The sequence below is a fragment of the Cervus canadensis genome, chromosome X, assembly GCF_019320065.1.
Source record: "Cervus canadensis isolate Bull #8, Minnesota chromosome X, ASM1932006v1, whole genome shotgun sequence".
NCBI lineage: Eukaryota > Metazoa > Chordata > Mammalia > Artiodactyla > Cervidae > Cervus > Cervus canadensis.
In genome coordinates this window covers 21,142,515-21,156,624 of record NC_057419.1, presented here as the reverse complement: position 1 = coordinate 21,156,624, position 14,110 = coordinate 21,142,515, and the positions used below count along the sequence as shown (strand labels likewise).

Below are 14,110 nucleotides of genomic sequence, written 5' to 3'. Positions count from 1 at the left end.
ATAAAATAATCACATACAATTTGGGGGGTTTAGTAGAGTGATGTGGTAAGTGGAAGTACATACATGCACATGTTTTCATCCACCCAGTCAGCCTGTGTCTTTTGGTTGGTGCATTTAATCCATTTATATTTAAGGTAACTAGAGATATGTATGATTCTATTGTTCCTGTTCAGTCTCTAAGTCCTGTCTGACAGGCTTTCCTGTCCTTCACTATCACCCAGAGCTTCCTTAAAGTCATGTCCATTGAGTCTGTGATGCCATCCACCCATCTCATCCTCTGTCTCCCCCTTTTCCTCCTGCCCTCAATTTTTCCCAGCATCAGGGTCTTTTCCAATGAGTCAGTTCTTTGCATCAGGTGGCTAAAGTATTGGAGGTCAGCCACAGCATCAATCCTTCCAATGAACATTCAGGGTTGATTTCATTTGAGATTGACTGGTTTGACTTCCTTGTAGTCCAAGGGACTCTCTAGAGTCTTCTCCAGCACCACAGTTTGAAAGCATCAGTTCTTTGGCACTCAACCTTCTTTATGGTCCAACTCTCACATCCATACACGACTACTGGAAAAACCATAGCTTTGACTATACGGACCTTTGTCAGCAAAGTAATGTCTCTGCTTTTTAATATGCTGTCTAGGTTTCTCATAGCTTTTCTTCCAAGGAGCAAGCATCTTTTAATTTCATGTCCGCAGTGATTTTGGAACCCAAGAAAATACAATCTGTGACTGTTTCCATTGTTTCCCCATCTATTTGCCATGAAGTGATGGGACCAGATGATTCTATTAACATTTTCTTAATTGTTTTGGGCTTATTTTTTGTAGGTCTTTCCCTTCTCTTGCGTTTCCTGCCTGGAAAAGTTCCTTTAGCATTTGTTGTAAAGCTTGTTTGGTGGTGCTGAATTCTTTTAACTTTTGCTTGTCTGTAAAGCTTCTTTCTTCTGGACATGTGGCATCTTGGGTTCTAGCATCCTTCTGTAAATGGTTGTTCAGTTAGCTAGTTGCAATTTTGATGCTCTCGCAGGAGGAGATGAGTACATGTCCTACTCTCCAGTCTTCCTAAGGTCCATTTACGGGGAGGACAGGACACAAAGAGAGACAGAGTAGAAGACAATGTGGTGATGGAAGCAAAGATGGGGTGACGTGTCTGTAAGGTAAGGAACACGGAGGATTGCTGGCGACCACCGTGAAGCCAGGAACAGGCAAAGAAGAACCCTTCCCTAGAGCCTCCAGAGGGAGCATGACCCTGCCCACAATGTGAGCTCAGACTTCTGATCTCCAGAACTGTGAAGGAACACAATTTCTGTTAGTATAAGTCACCTAGTGTGTAGTACTTTGTTGCGGCAGCCATGGGAAATAAATATATTTTCTTTCACTATCCACACTCTGTATCATTTGCAAATCCTTCTACATCCCACAGCAGCAAGAAGAATCTTAGTGTTTTGATTCAGCATAGTGATTCCGAAGCCAGGCTATTTGAGTTTGAATCTTGACACTACCATTCATTAGCTGTGTAACCTTGAGACGTACCCTACTGCTGCATCTCAGTTTTCCTGACCTGTAAAATGGGGCTTGTATGAATGAATAATATTAAGGGCTTAGAATGGTGACTGGCACATAGGAAATGCTATCATGTGTTTGTTTTAGGGGGAAAAGTCTGTTGGGCTGAAATGGCCACGTGGAAATGGGAATGGTTCCATAGAAGGAGTACTAGAACGTGAGCTTGAACTTCAGAAATTGGGTAAGGCCAGTCAGAGGCCACCCAGGTAGGGGAAACAGAATGAGCAAAGGTTTGCTGGAGGTGTGAGGCCAGAGGCAGCAAGACTTCTCACTGTCTCCATGGAGGTCACTGGTGAATCTTAGAGCGTCTGCATCCACATGGGGTCAGTGAGGCTGCTTGCAGCTGGACCGTGGGGGTCACTGCCCAAGTTCCTAAGAGCTGAGGGGAGGCAATACCTTGGCACATCTGAAACCCATCCTCAGCACCTGTGGGAAGCTCAGGATTTTAGCAGCACTTTCCAAACTCGGATGGGGCCTGAGAGTCTGCATTTCTAACAAGCAGGGGATGCAGAGGCTTCTAATCTAAGGACCACCCTTAGCCTCCAAATCCTTGCTTATTCCAAATGTGGTCCATGAGCTGGCAGCATCAGCATACCCTGGGAGCTGGTTCGAAATGCTGACTTTCTAATCCACCTCAACCCACCCCACCCCAAACCTACTGAATCAGAAACTGCATTTTAATCCGGTCCTCAGCTAATGAATTTGCCCATTAGCATGACCTCCCAGGTGACACTAGTGGTAAAGAATCCACCTGCCAATGAAGGAGACATAAGAGACGCACGTTTGATCCCTGGGTTGGGAAGATTCCCTGGAGGAGGGCATGGCAACCCACTCCAGTATTCTTGCCTGGGAAATCCCATGGACAGAGGAGCCTAGTGGGCTACAGTCCATGGGGTTGCAAAGAATCAGAATGACTGAGGCTACTTAGCGTGCATGCATGCATCCTTTTGAGAAGTGCCAGATTAGAGGACTAGGGTGGGAATAGCCCAGCTTGCTAGAGGGAAGGACCTAGCCACCTCGGTTCTCAGACCCAGCTACACAGAAGATCCTTGAGGAAGCAGCTTTTAAAAATCCTGAGGTCCAGATCAGAGTGACTTCATTATATCAAACCTCTGTGAGTGGGGCCCTGAGGAATGAATATTATTTTTCAAATTCCTTGGGTGATTTTAATGTGTACTCAGGGTTCAAGAACCACTAGGCTAGGGAAAAACCCCTAAGCAGGGCTAGAAAGAGACTGAGACCATGCAGAGTTCTTGCTGGGGTTCAAGGTCCTTTCCCCAGCAGAGCACAACAGTTAAAGGAGTGGATTCTGAAGCAAAAAGGGCCTGCCTGGGTTCCAATCCTGCTCTGGGCCACTTGCCAGATGTGTGATGGGCAAGGTAAAACCCTCTCTCTGCCTCTGTTTCTTTACAATGAAGTGAAGTGACGTGTTAGTCGCTCATAGTAACTATGCCCCAGGGTATTTCTAAGGATCAAATGAGTTAGGATGTAAAGTGCTCATTACAGTGCTTGGCACACAGTCAGTGCTCTGGAAGTGTTTGTTTATTTAAATACACATTTGATTCTTTCTAATGAGGATCGTGGAAGGTTTTCTCACTTTCCTGTTGCCCTACCCCATCCTTGGTGCTAGGTTCTTGGGCAGCAGTCACATCTCTAATTAGGCGCTCAATAAATGTTTGAGGAATGCATGACTGAATGGTTACAATGCCCCCTTGTGTATTCAGTGGGAAGAAATAACAAAACATGCAGTTGGTTCTCCAAACTAGTACAGGTAGTGTGACCAACTATTCCGGTTTGCCCAGCAAAGAGAGGATTCCCTGGGCATGGGACTTATGGTCATAAAACTGGTGAAGTTCCTGGAAAACTGGGACAAGTTGGTCATGCTTAGCATGGATACCACCCAAATGTCCCTTTCCTCAAAATACTGTTTCCAGGTAAGTGCACAGAGACACACCCAAGGCTAATTCATTTATGTGCACACGACCAAGACAATGGCAGTTCACTTCCTGGCCATGGTGTGTGTGTATATGTGTGTGTGTGTGCATGCACGCGAGTGCATCCACATACACACATGTACACCAATAATAATAGTAGCCAGAATATCATAACAGTGTGACACATGGTATCTGCTGTGGTGAGCAGTTCACACACTTCAGAGGGCAACAGATGGCCCAGCTCAAATCCTGGTTATGCCACTTAATGGTTTTGTGACATTGAGCATGATTCTTAGCCTCTCCGTGCCTCAGTTTCTCCATCTGCAAAATGGAAAGAGTAGTAAAAGTATGAAAGTGTTCGTTGCTCAGTCGTGTCCTACTCTTTGCAGCCCCATGGACTGTAGCCCGCCAGGCTCCTCTGTCCATGGAATTCACCTGGTAAGAATACTGGAATGGGTTGCTATTTCCTTCTCCAGGGGATCTTCCCAATCCAGAGATCAAACCCTGGTCTTCTCCGTTGCAGACAGATTGTTTACTGTCTGAGCCCCTAGGAAAGCCCTAGAGACAGTGGTAGTACTCATTTTTCAGGGTTGTTAGAGTAGGTGTGTTCATCCATGTGGTGCATTTAACAGAGTGCTAGGCACCTCAGAAATTTGATTAATGTTAGAAATTACTATTAATATCATAATTAACATTACCGGGCAACCTGTGCTCCTCTGCTTCCATCCTTTCTCACATCCCAGACGCTTCCCTTTGCCACAAGCCCTCTGCCTCCCGCCTTCTCTTTCCTCTTCCTGCTCTCTTCTCGCCCCACTAGAGGGGCCATCAACAGTTCTACCCTGCTGAGATGGACAGAGCCCTCAGTCCATGCTCAGACACACAAACCCAGCACAGCTTGATGTTGTGCGCCACTCCAGCATTAGGCTTCCCAGGTGGCGCTAGTGGTAAAGAACCCGCCTGCCAATGCAGGAGACATGAGATGCGGGTTCAGTCCCTCGGTTGGGAAGATCCCCTGGAGGAGGGCATGGCAACCCACTCCAGTATTCTTGCCTGGAGAATCCCACGGACAGAGGAGCCTGCCAGGCTACAGTCCGTGGGGTCGCAAAGAGTCAGACATGACCAAAGTGACTTAGCATACAGCATTGCATTATGAATCTGTGTTAAGCTGCATGAAATAAATACAGAAAACCAATACACCTATTTTTTTCCATTGGTTGACAGATCAAAGCCAAGAGATAGATGGCAGTGGATGTGAACTTCAGCACACATGTGGTAAGTTTTATCCCTACAACCTTAAAGACAGGATGGAGAATCATAAGCTGATCACTATTAAAATTAAGTATTAATGTTTGAAGAACGAGCAAGAGTGCTAAGTACTATAGGTTTCTTACAGAGCAGTAAGACATTTTTCAGTCTTATCCCATTCACTGTTTCTCACTCATAATTTGGATGAAAGTATACAAGCTACACATCAGATATGCAGGAGATTAGAGAAATAACAAATACTTTTAGTGGAATGTAAGGACATGAAAATATCAGGACCCCTGAAGGAATGGATAAGATATAACCAGATGAAATTAACATTGATAAATGTAGGTCTTGTATGAGGGTCCAAATAAAACCCCATTTGAACATATATAAATTGATACATTATCACATATATCATGTAATTAAAACATTACTTTTGAGTTATTTATTGTATTATGATTATATTACTATAATTTTAATATATTATTATATAATTATATAATGAATAATATAATTGCATACATTACCATATACCTATAGCTTTTGATATTGCATATCCTTTGGACCCAGAAATTCTACTTCTAGGAATTTACCTAAAGAAAAATTATATGTGCACATGACCAAGGCAATGGCAGTTTGCTTCCTGGCCATGGTGTGTGTGCGTGTGTGTGTCTGTGGGTGGGTAGAGGGAATTGTAAAGAGAAAGCCTAGAGATAAAGTCAGTGCAGAACTAATAATAATATTAAAAAATTGGAGAACAGTCTAAATACATGTTAGTCGTGATTAGTAACTAAATTATTGTTAAATGCAAGCAAAACAAAATGAGGTAATTCTTAAAAATTGTACTTTACCAACGTTATTTCTCCAGCTGGGATCCAAAAACCCTATGCATTGGAGTTTTCTGGGATACTGGTTAAACATACAGGTTCCTAGATCCTCCCCAGAATACTAGATAAGAATCTTTGGGGGAAGACAGGGAAATAGATTTTTAACAAGTGCCCTCAGATAATTCTGATACACATTTAGAATTTGAGAATTACTGTATAAAAGAATATTTAATGGAATAAGAAAGTGTTTATGATATAATAAGTGACAAAACAAGTTCCAAACAAGATGATCCCTTTTAAGTAAAAATACTTATTTGTGTAGAAGAAATTATGGAAGGACAAAAGCCAAGATGATAGCCATGGTTAATTTAAGGTTATATAGCATTAATAGAAAGATGGTGTCCTGGTGGAGAGTTCCACGTTATTCTGCACTTGTTATGTAATACTTAAAGTATTCCATGTGAAGAGCTAAAATCCATTTAGATTAAAATAGTATTGGACGTAAGGACAGTGGAGAGAAGGAGTCACAGAGGGATCCAAAGTTTGGAAGACTGGTGATGTGTCAACGGAACAAGGAAGTCACAAAGAGAAGCTGGCTTAGGGAAGAAAGATGAGTTGGTTTTGAACATGACAGATTTGGGGTACTGGTGGCACACCCAGCAGGAAACAATCAAAAGACTGGTGGGATTCTGGGTCTAGACTTCAGGAAATCGAGTGGGGCTGGAGATGTAGATTTAAAGACAATAGAAATTGTAGGAGTGTATTAATCAAGAAGGAAGATCAAGTAGAGATAGAAGTGGCTGAGGTCAGCTCCCTAGAGAATGCCTTTGATTCATGGAAAGGGAAGGGAGAAAAGCCAGTAAAGGAATAAAGGAGAACATGGTCTAAAAGGTAGAGGCTGAACCAGTAAGATCCAATGTCACCAACCATCCCTCAGAGAAGAGTTTCAGGAAGGAGGAGAGAGTCAAAGAGGATGAAGACAAAGAGTTGGCCACTGGTCTGGACAACCGGATGCTGGGGACCTTCGCCGAGTTGTTATGGAGACCGGGGGTGTCTGTAGCCAGGTGGCGGGGAGTTAAGGAACAATCAAGGAGTGAGGAAGGCCCAAGAGTTGGTGTACTCATTGTGCATTTTTAGGGCACGTAGTAGCCTCTCCCACTGTGGAGAGATGATCCCATGGTTTTTGTGCTCCTTTCAAGATGAAGCTTGGACACTTTCCCCCAGCATTCTTTCTCCCAGAAAAACTGAACTGGAATTTGGGTTGTTTGTCCTTTCATGAAACTTTCATTCTGTGCAGTATAATTTTGGGGGAAAATAATTTGTATTTCCCTTCCCTGCGTTTTTCCATTTCATTCCCCACTCTTCTTTCTTGTCTTGGTAAAGGTTTGGGGCTGGACTAGAGTAGAACTTACTTCCATTTTCCTTCCTGGCACTTGTTTCCAAAAGCCTGGGTCCCTCTAGGGACTTATAATGGTATCCTAGAGTATGAGGCAAGAGAGAATATTCCTGTAACTTGGAACAGGAAAGGTATTTGAAAACCTGGCAAGCTCAGGTCCCTATAGTTTTCATCCTGACAGTACCAGGAGAGGAGGCTGATTTTAGACAATAGAGCTGAGGGAGAGAGGACCAAGGCCTAGGCTCCCAGCCAACCAGGGATCCCCCAGTTCCCAGCACAGTCAAGAAGCTGCAGTCTGGGGAGCTGAAGGGGCCCTGTGGGCTGAGTCTGTGACATCTTGATGATACCTCTCTATCTCCCTGAGATTCAGAAGTGCACACTGATGTCTAGCACTTCCTGAGACCCAGAGCCTTGACACCCTGGCAGAGTCAGGGAGAGCACTCAAGAATGTCTGGGATTGTATGTCCTGCTTGGCAGGACCAAGCTGGTCTCTTTATTAGAAAATAAAAATATGAAATGTTTCTTGCTTACCTGAGTTTGTGCCTGGAGAGTTGTGTCTGCTACATGGGAAAAAATCAGGTTCGCATCCTTAGGCAAGGTGAGTGCTTTCTTTACCTGGGACAAAAACCACCAAGGTGGTGGAATGGGGGTCTCCAGATGATGTGACAACTGGTGTATAGATGGTCATCAGTCTGGTAGGATGTGTGAAGGAGGGTCAAAAACAGTGATCCCATTGTCAGAGAAAATGGTCCTAGTCCACCTCTGCTGCTTGAGCATCCCCCAACTTTGGCCATTTCATCGCCCTGGGCCTCAGTTTCCTCAGATGCAAAACAAAAGCATTAAATTCAGTGAATGCTAAGGCTCCTGCCACATTCTGAGAGACCTTTTGGCTTGGTTCTCTTTTTTCTCAAGGTAAACTGAGTTTCTTACCTCTCTAAGAAACAAGGTGGGTTAAGCAGCCCTATTGCCGCTGAGCTCTAGTCAGCTGAGCCTAACACACGAGGAAAGCAGCAAACTGGGACCCTTGGCATAGCTGAGGAGACTGCCAGCGTGTATTTCAATCTGCACAGCTCCAGGACTTCAGATATGCCGTATGGGCCCCCGCACATGTAATTGAAGGGAGCAGAGGATGATGAAACTACCACGTGTGCTCTTTAAGGCTGGGCCATCCAGTGAAGATGGGTTTGCATACTAGTCTCAAAAGGCTAATTTATCACTCTGGAGAGCAATTTCTCATTAACACAATGTCAATACTGCTGGGGATTGGCTAGACCACCTTTGGAAGAGGTTAAATTACCTTTTAATCAGTGTATGGAAGAACAAAGCTTCTGTTCCATCATAGCATAGCAGCCTTGCTAATTTGACATCTTATAAAAGCCAAGGCAATTCTAACTATACCGATGTGATATGACCAGGGTTATTTCCAGAAAGGCAGAAGACAGGAAAGGAGGGTTCCTGTGGCTGTTATCCAAACTGGCATAATTGATGTGGGTGCAGTGGGTTAGAGCTAATGGTCTGGGTTTAATTATGGAGGCAGTCACACAAGGGCTTGAGGATGGTAGGGCACTAACCAGATGATGTACCACTTTCTCAGGATGAGCTTGCAGAATCGGTCTATAGAGTGGCAAGGTGGTCTACATTCCATGTTCCCCCTGGGATTTGGGCTTGGTCCTCAAGAGGCACAGGGCTATATTCATATGATGTGTCTAGATTCACACTGAAATTCACACTGAAGAGTTCTCTTGGGAGAACAGTCACACAGGCCCCAGCTGAAAGTGCTTTGAAATCTACTGCTCTAGGAATTCATTCCTCATTTAAACCAGGATCATTTGCTTTGAAACATTGATATGTATGTAAGCCTCATCAGCCACAGTAGAAAGATGGGACTTTTCATCTTTTTCTGATTCCTCAGAGCAATAGAACAACAAACAATTCTTTATCCACTAGCCTGAAAAATAAGGACAATAACTGTTGCCAAACTGCATATCATCTACCATATCCATTATTAACTTTTAGCAATAGAAACTTCAGATTTCAAAAGGACACTGGCTGCCCAACCAGAGAGTACATTTCTCAGCCTCTGTGGCAGCAGTGTGAGACCATGTGACTCAGTTTTAAAAAATAGGAAAAGAACAGAAGTGATGTGTGTAACATCTGAGTCATATGCTCTTAAAGGAAACTGCTCATCCTCCACTGATTCTCTTCTCGTGGATAAGAATGAATTTGTGTTGGGTAGCAGTTCACTTTCAGTCTAAAAGATAAGAAAGACAGTGGTGGGGATAACAGAACAGTAACAGAGAAGGAACCTGGGTCCTTAGATGACCTTAGGAAGCAAAGTTATCCTACCTCCATTGACTGCCTACAAGCTTGGATGTTTATAGAGAGCCAGATCTTCTATCTTGTTTAAGCTGCTGCTATTTTGGTCTCTGTTACAATAAATACAGCAATTTACATGGGCAAGGGACCTTGAAGTTTGCAAAGCACTTTCTCTTGTATGTTTTATCTCTTAGCTTCACAATACAAGAAGATAGAGTAGACAGATGAGGCAGTGGTTAGAGCCTCTACTTGACAGGAGGGAAACTGAAGCTCAGAGAGGCCATACCTTTTGAATTCAGATATGCAGTCACATCTTAACCCAAGTATTCTGACTCCTTCTTCAGTGTTCCTTTGACTATAATATTGCCTCTTGGTCCTTGGAAACCTTAAGACATAGTCCAATATGTGCATGAGAGGGACATCTCTGTTGAGACTCTTGCTGTTTTGATGGCCTAAGCATCCCCATCTAGCTCTTCTCTCCTTTCCACCTCCTACGGATCATCCCACAAACAACAAAAAAGCAACTCCATAAAACGGGGTTTTTAAAAATGGTTCATGGACTTGCTTAATATCAGAACTGCCAAGGTTCTAGGGGGAAGGGGAGTTGCAGTGGGAGGAGTATTTTATTAACGACATTGTTTAGAATTGTCAGCACAGGGTAATAAAAAGCAGAACAACTTTTAGTCAGTTTTATTATTGTTTTTAAATTCTCTGCAGACAATGATCCCCCTATTACCTGTACCCCTTTTGTGCCTGCACCTTGTATGGACTTCTTCCGTCATCCCCTCTTTAGTATGCCACAAAATAATAGTAATGAAGGAAAGCAAAATCATAAAATGCAAAATCCAGTGGACTCTTGCCGTGCTCTCTTTGATATGTATACATGTCCAGGAAATGGCTGGGGTGTTTGTACCAATTGTCGCCTGTGACATTTAGAAAAGCTTCTGTAAAGAAAAGGGAAGCTTGTCTGTTTCCTTGGGTTTTTCCTACCCTCTTATTTCCATAGTTACAAGAGTTGGTTCTGTGCATTTTTTTTTTAAAGCTGGCATCTTGCCCAACTCAAATTGATTATAAAGGTTGGGAGGGACAGTTGAGATCTGCAGCTTGATTCCCCAGTAAGTTGGCTGTTAAGAACGATAGCGTTGACAGTCGAGACAGCCTGCAGATGGGAGGGCAAGGCTGGAGATTCCCTTGTTTATTATGGAGCCACTGAATGACTCACTAGGTTGGGCTCTTCCTTGGAGGAACACAGAAAGATTAATGCCTGAGTGCCTAGGAGGAATCAGTGGGAAGGTTCTCTTCTCAAAGGCTTTACAGTAGGGTTGCCAGATTAAATATAGGACACCAGTTAAATGTGCATTTCAGATTAACAGCAAACACTTTTCTTGTGTGTAAATATGTCCCCAAATATTTCATGGGACACACTTATACTGAAAACACAGGTGCTCAGTTATATTTGCATTTCAGATAAACAAGGAATAATGTTTAATAATAAGCATGTCCCATGAAATATTTGGGACATGCTTATAATTAAATGTTATTTCTCATTTTTTTGGAATGGTAATGTTTTACAGGGAGGTGGGAGGGAAGTTTAAGAGGGAGGGGCATGTGTATACTTTTGGCTGATTCACATTGTACGGCAGAAGCCAATACAACATTGTAAAGCAATTATCCTCTGATTAAAATAAATTAAAAAAAGACATACAATAAAAAATGTTTAACAATTAATTATTCATTTCATTTCTAAAATTTAATTTCATGTAATATTGGAGAATAGTTGATTTACAATGTTGTGTTAGCTTCAGGTGTATAACAAAGTGGCTCTATTATACACATACCCATTCATTTTCAGATTCTTTTCTGTGAAATGCAGATTTTAACAGGACAAACTATATTTTTATTTGCTAAATCTGGTAATCTTACTTATAGAAATCTAGCGAGATTTTATTAAATGTCCTTTTTCAATTTAGGAATAGCTAACACTGCTTTTCTCTTATAGGATTGTATAGGTTGTTGGTTTTATTTATTGCAGGGTGGAGACATACAGGGGAGAAGGTCAAAGGGAAAGAGACTGGACTGGAGGACAGGAGACTGGGGTGTCCGACTCTTTGTGACTCCATGAACCGCAGCACACCAGGCCACCCTGTCCATCACCAACTCCTGGAGTCTGCCCAAACCCATGTCCATTGAGTCGGTGATGCCATCCAACCATCTCATCCTCTGTCGTCCCCTTCTTCTCCTGCCTGGTTTCTCAGATGTTGCTTGTTTTTGATGACCCTGACAGTTTTGAGGGGGACTGGTGATATTTTGTTGGGTGCCCCCCCCCACACACACATACATTGAGATTTGGCTGATATTTTTTTCATGATTGGACTGGAGTTATGGGTTTGAGGAGGAAGACCATGATAATAAAGTGCTATTTTCATGATATCTTATCAACAGTATATACTATCAACATGATTTATCACTGTTGATATTGTCCTTCATTAGTTGGCTGGAGTTGTTTTCAGAGCCTCTCTACTGTAAAAAAGCTTGTGTTTTCCCCCTTTCCATTCTGTCCTCTTTAGAAGGAAGTCACTCTGCACAGCTCACACCTAAGGAGTGGGTGTAATAAATAAATTATGCAAATAAATACATAATTTATTTGAAATTCTTCTGCATAGGAAACCTGTCTGTTCTTCTCCATTTATTGAGCTATTCAATCATTTATTTGTATCAGTAGGGTTTCAGGGATATGTATTTTACATTTTGGATTATAATCCCGTACTACTTTATATATTTTGTTGCTCAAATTATTCCAACTTTGGCCACTGGGAGCTTTTTCAGTTGACTGCTGTGACCCTTTGACATAACCCCATCGGTGTGTGTGTGTGTGTGTGCGTGTGTGTGTGTGTGTGTGTGTGTGTATTTGTGAGCACTTCCTTACTTTTGGCTCTACAAGATACCCAGACTCATATTGTGTGTTTCCTGTCATAGCCCTAGAGTCTGCCAATTCGCTCAAGAGCCCTGGTTCCTTTTATTGGAGAATAGTGTTAGAAACCAAAATCCAGTCACTAGACTGTTGCTACTGGGGTGTTGTTTCTTTTCGACTTTCTCAGCAAACAGAGCAATATGTATACTAACCCACGCACACATATATCTATAAATATTTCTTTATGTATCTATCAGTATCTTTATTAAGCTAAACATGAATTTGTATTGATGTCTCCATCAATGGATCATTCTAACCTCCTCCCCTTGCTGATCTGTAAATTTCTACTCCAACAGTGGGAAACCTGGCTCCTGCCATCTGCCATCCATTTACTTAATTGTTCAGTTCCAGTGAACATAGATAGAAGTATTAGCTAGACATGAATATCATAGGCTTTTATGAAGCACATTTATTTCCACTATGAAAATAGTACATGTTTAACAAAGAAAATTTGAAAACTAGATACAGATTGGGAGAGAGCATCAAGAGTAGGCTCCCACACCCAGACACAACCTTTGATGATATTTAGGCTTATTTCCTTTCTCACTGGTCCTTAATTCAGTCAAACTCGCCCCACACCCCCTAAAGTTGCTCTCTGCTGATGTCATCTTGTGTTCACAGGCTGTCATTAGCTACTGAAATGAGAGCAGAGCTATCTTTTTGGGCACTGAGCACAGAGATCCTAGGAGAATTCGTGATTCTAGATGGTTTAACCATAAAGTGAGAAGTGAGCAGAAGATGAGAACAGAAAATGTAATGTGGCATGTAGGGGAAAGAAATAGGGGAAGTTTTAGTGGAGGTAAGGCCAGGCTGGGTTGGTTTCTACGACAGGCTTTGACTTAGCTAAGCAACGTAAAAGCTTCTTGATGTTTTAGCACAAAACAAAGCAAAAAACCAGATGCTCTCTTACTGCATGGCCTTGTGCATGACACTTGACTGCTCTGGGGTTTAGTTTATGCAAAATGATGATGTTAGCCCAATTGTTTCAAAAGTGTCTTCTATGATCCTATGACCTATGAACTATAGAATGGTAATGAGCACTTCCAGAGCCCTCAGAAAAGCCTCCTGTTACATATCTTGATCAGGCTGGTGGTTACACAGATGTGTTTACTTTGTGAAAATTCTTTGAGCTGTACACTTACAATTTGTGCACTGTCTTTATGCATGTTATTCTTCAATTTTAAAAGTTTATGAAGGAAAATAAAAAAGCCTGTCACCTGATCCACTCCTATTCGAATAGAGAGCCTCACATAGTTTTTCAGAGTCCAAGAGTCATAGAAATGGCAGAGTCGAGAGATGGCAGCCAGGAAACCATGAGCTACCGATGAAGAGGTCCCACAACTCCATTCCAGCTGTCACAAGGCCACCTGTACTGCCCTTCCTTCAGGGTGTAAGTGCAAGATCAAGATCACTGTGACTTTCATTTAATTTCTCAGTTCTTCCATCCATAAAACAAAGATGATAATAATAATGCTTATTTCTTAGCATTTTGTGGAGATTAAATAAGTCAAAACATATAAAGTGCTTAGAATGTTACCCTCCACCTACTGAGTGCTCAGTAAACATTCGTTAAATTGATGGTGAAGATGATGATAATTTTCACAAGTGTTCTTAAGTCCACATGACCCAAGGCAACCAGAGTGACTGTTACTTTCAAACAAGAGTCTAGTTATTTTAACTGGTATTTTAATTCCAAAGTGTATGGATTAAAATTAATTCCATGCTGGCCTTACCTCCACTCAGACTTCTCTTCCAAATACAGTCTAGTGTCCTCTCTGGAAGCTCTGTAAGATGGTCCTCTAGAGGGCCTCTAAAGTGGTGGATTGTTTAGTGTCATGACTATTAGTGGTTTTACCGTCACATGAA

General features: G+C 42.3%; 1 long non-coding RNA gene across 1 annotated transcript; it reads left to right on the top strand.

Moving 5' to 3' along the window:
- Window positions 1–4,407: 4,407 nt before the first annotated feature.
- LOC122434895 lies at window positions 4,408–11,701 on the top strand. Its single transcript, XR_006267492.1, has 3 exons — window positions 4,408–4,418; window positions 4,708–4,758; window positions 11,306–11,701. It is a non-coding gene; the product is annotated as an uncharacterized LOC122434895 (long non-coding RNA).
- Window positions 11,702–14,110: the final 2,409 nt, after the last annotated feature.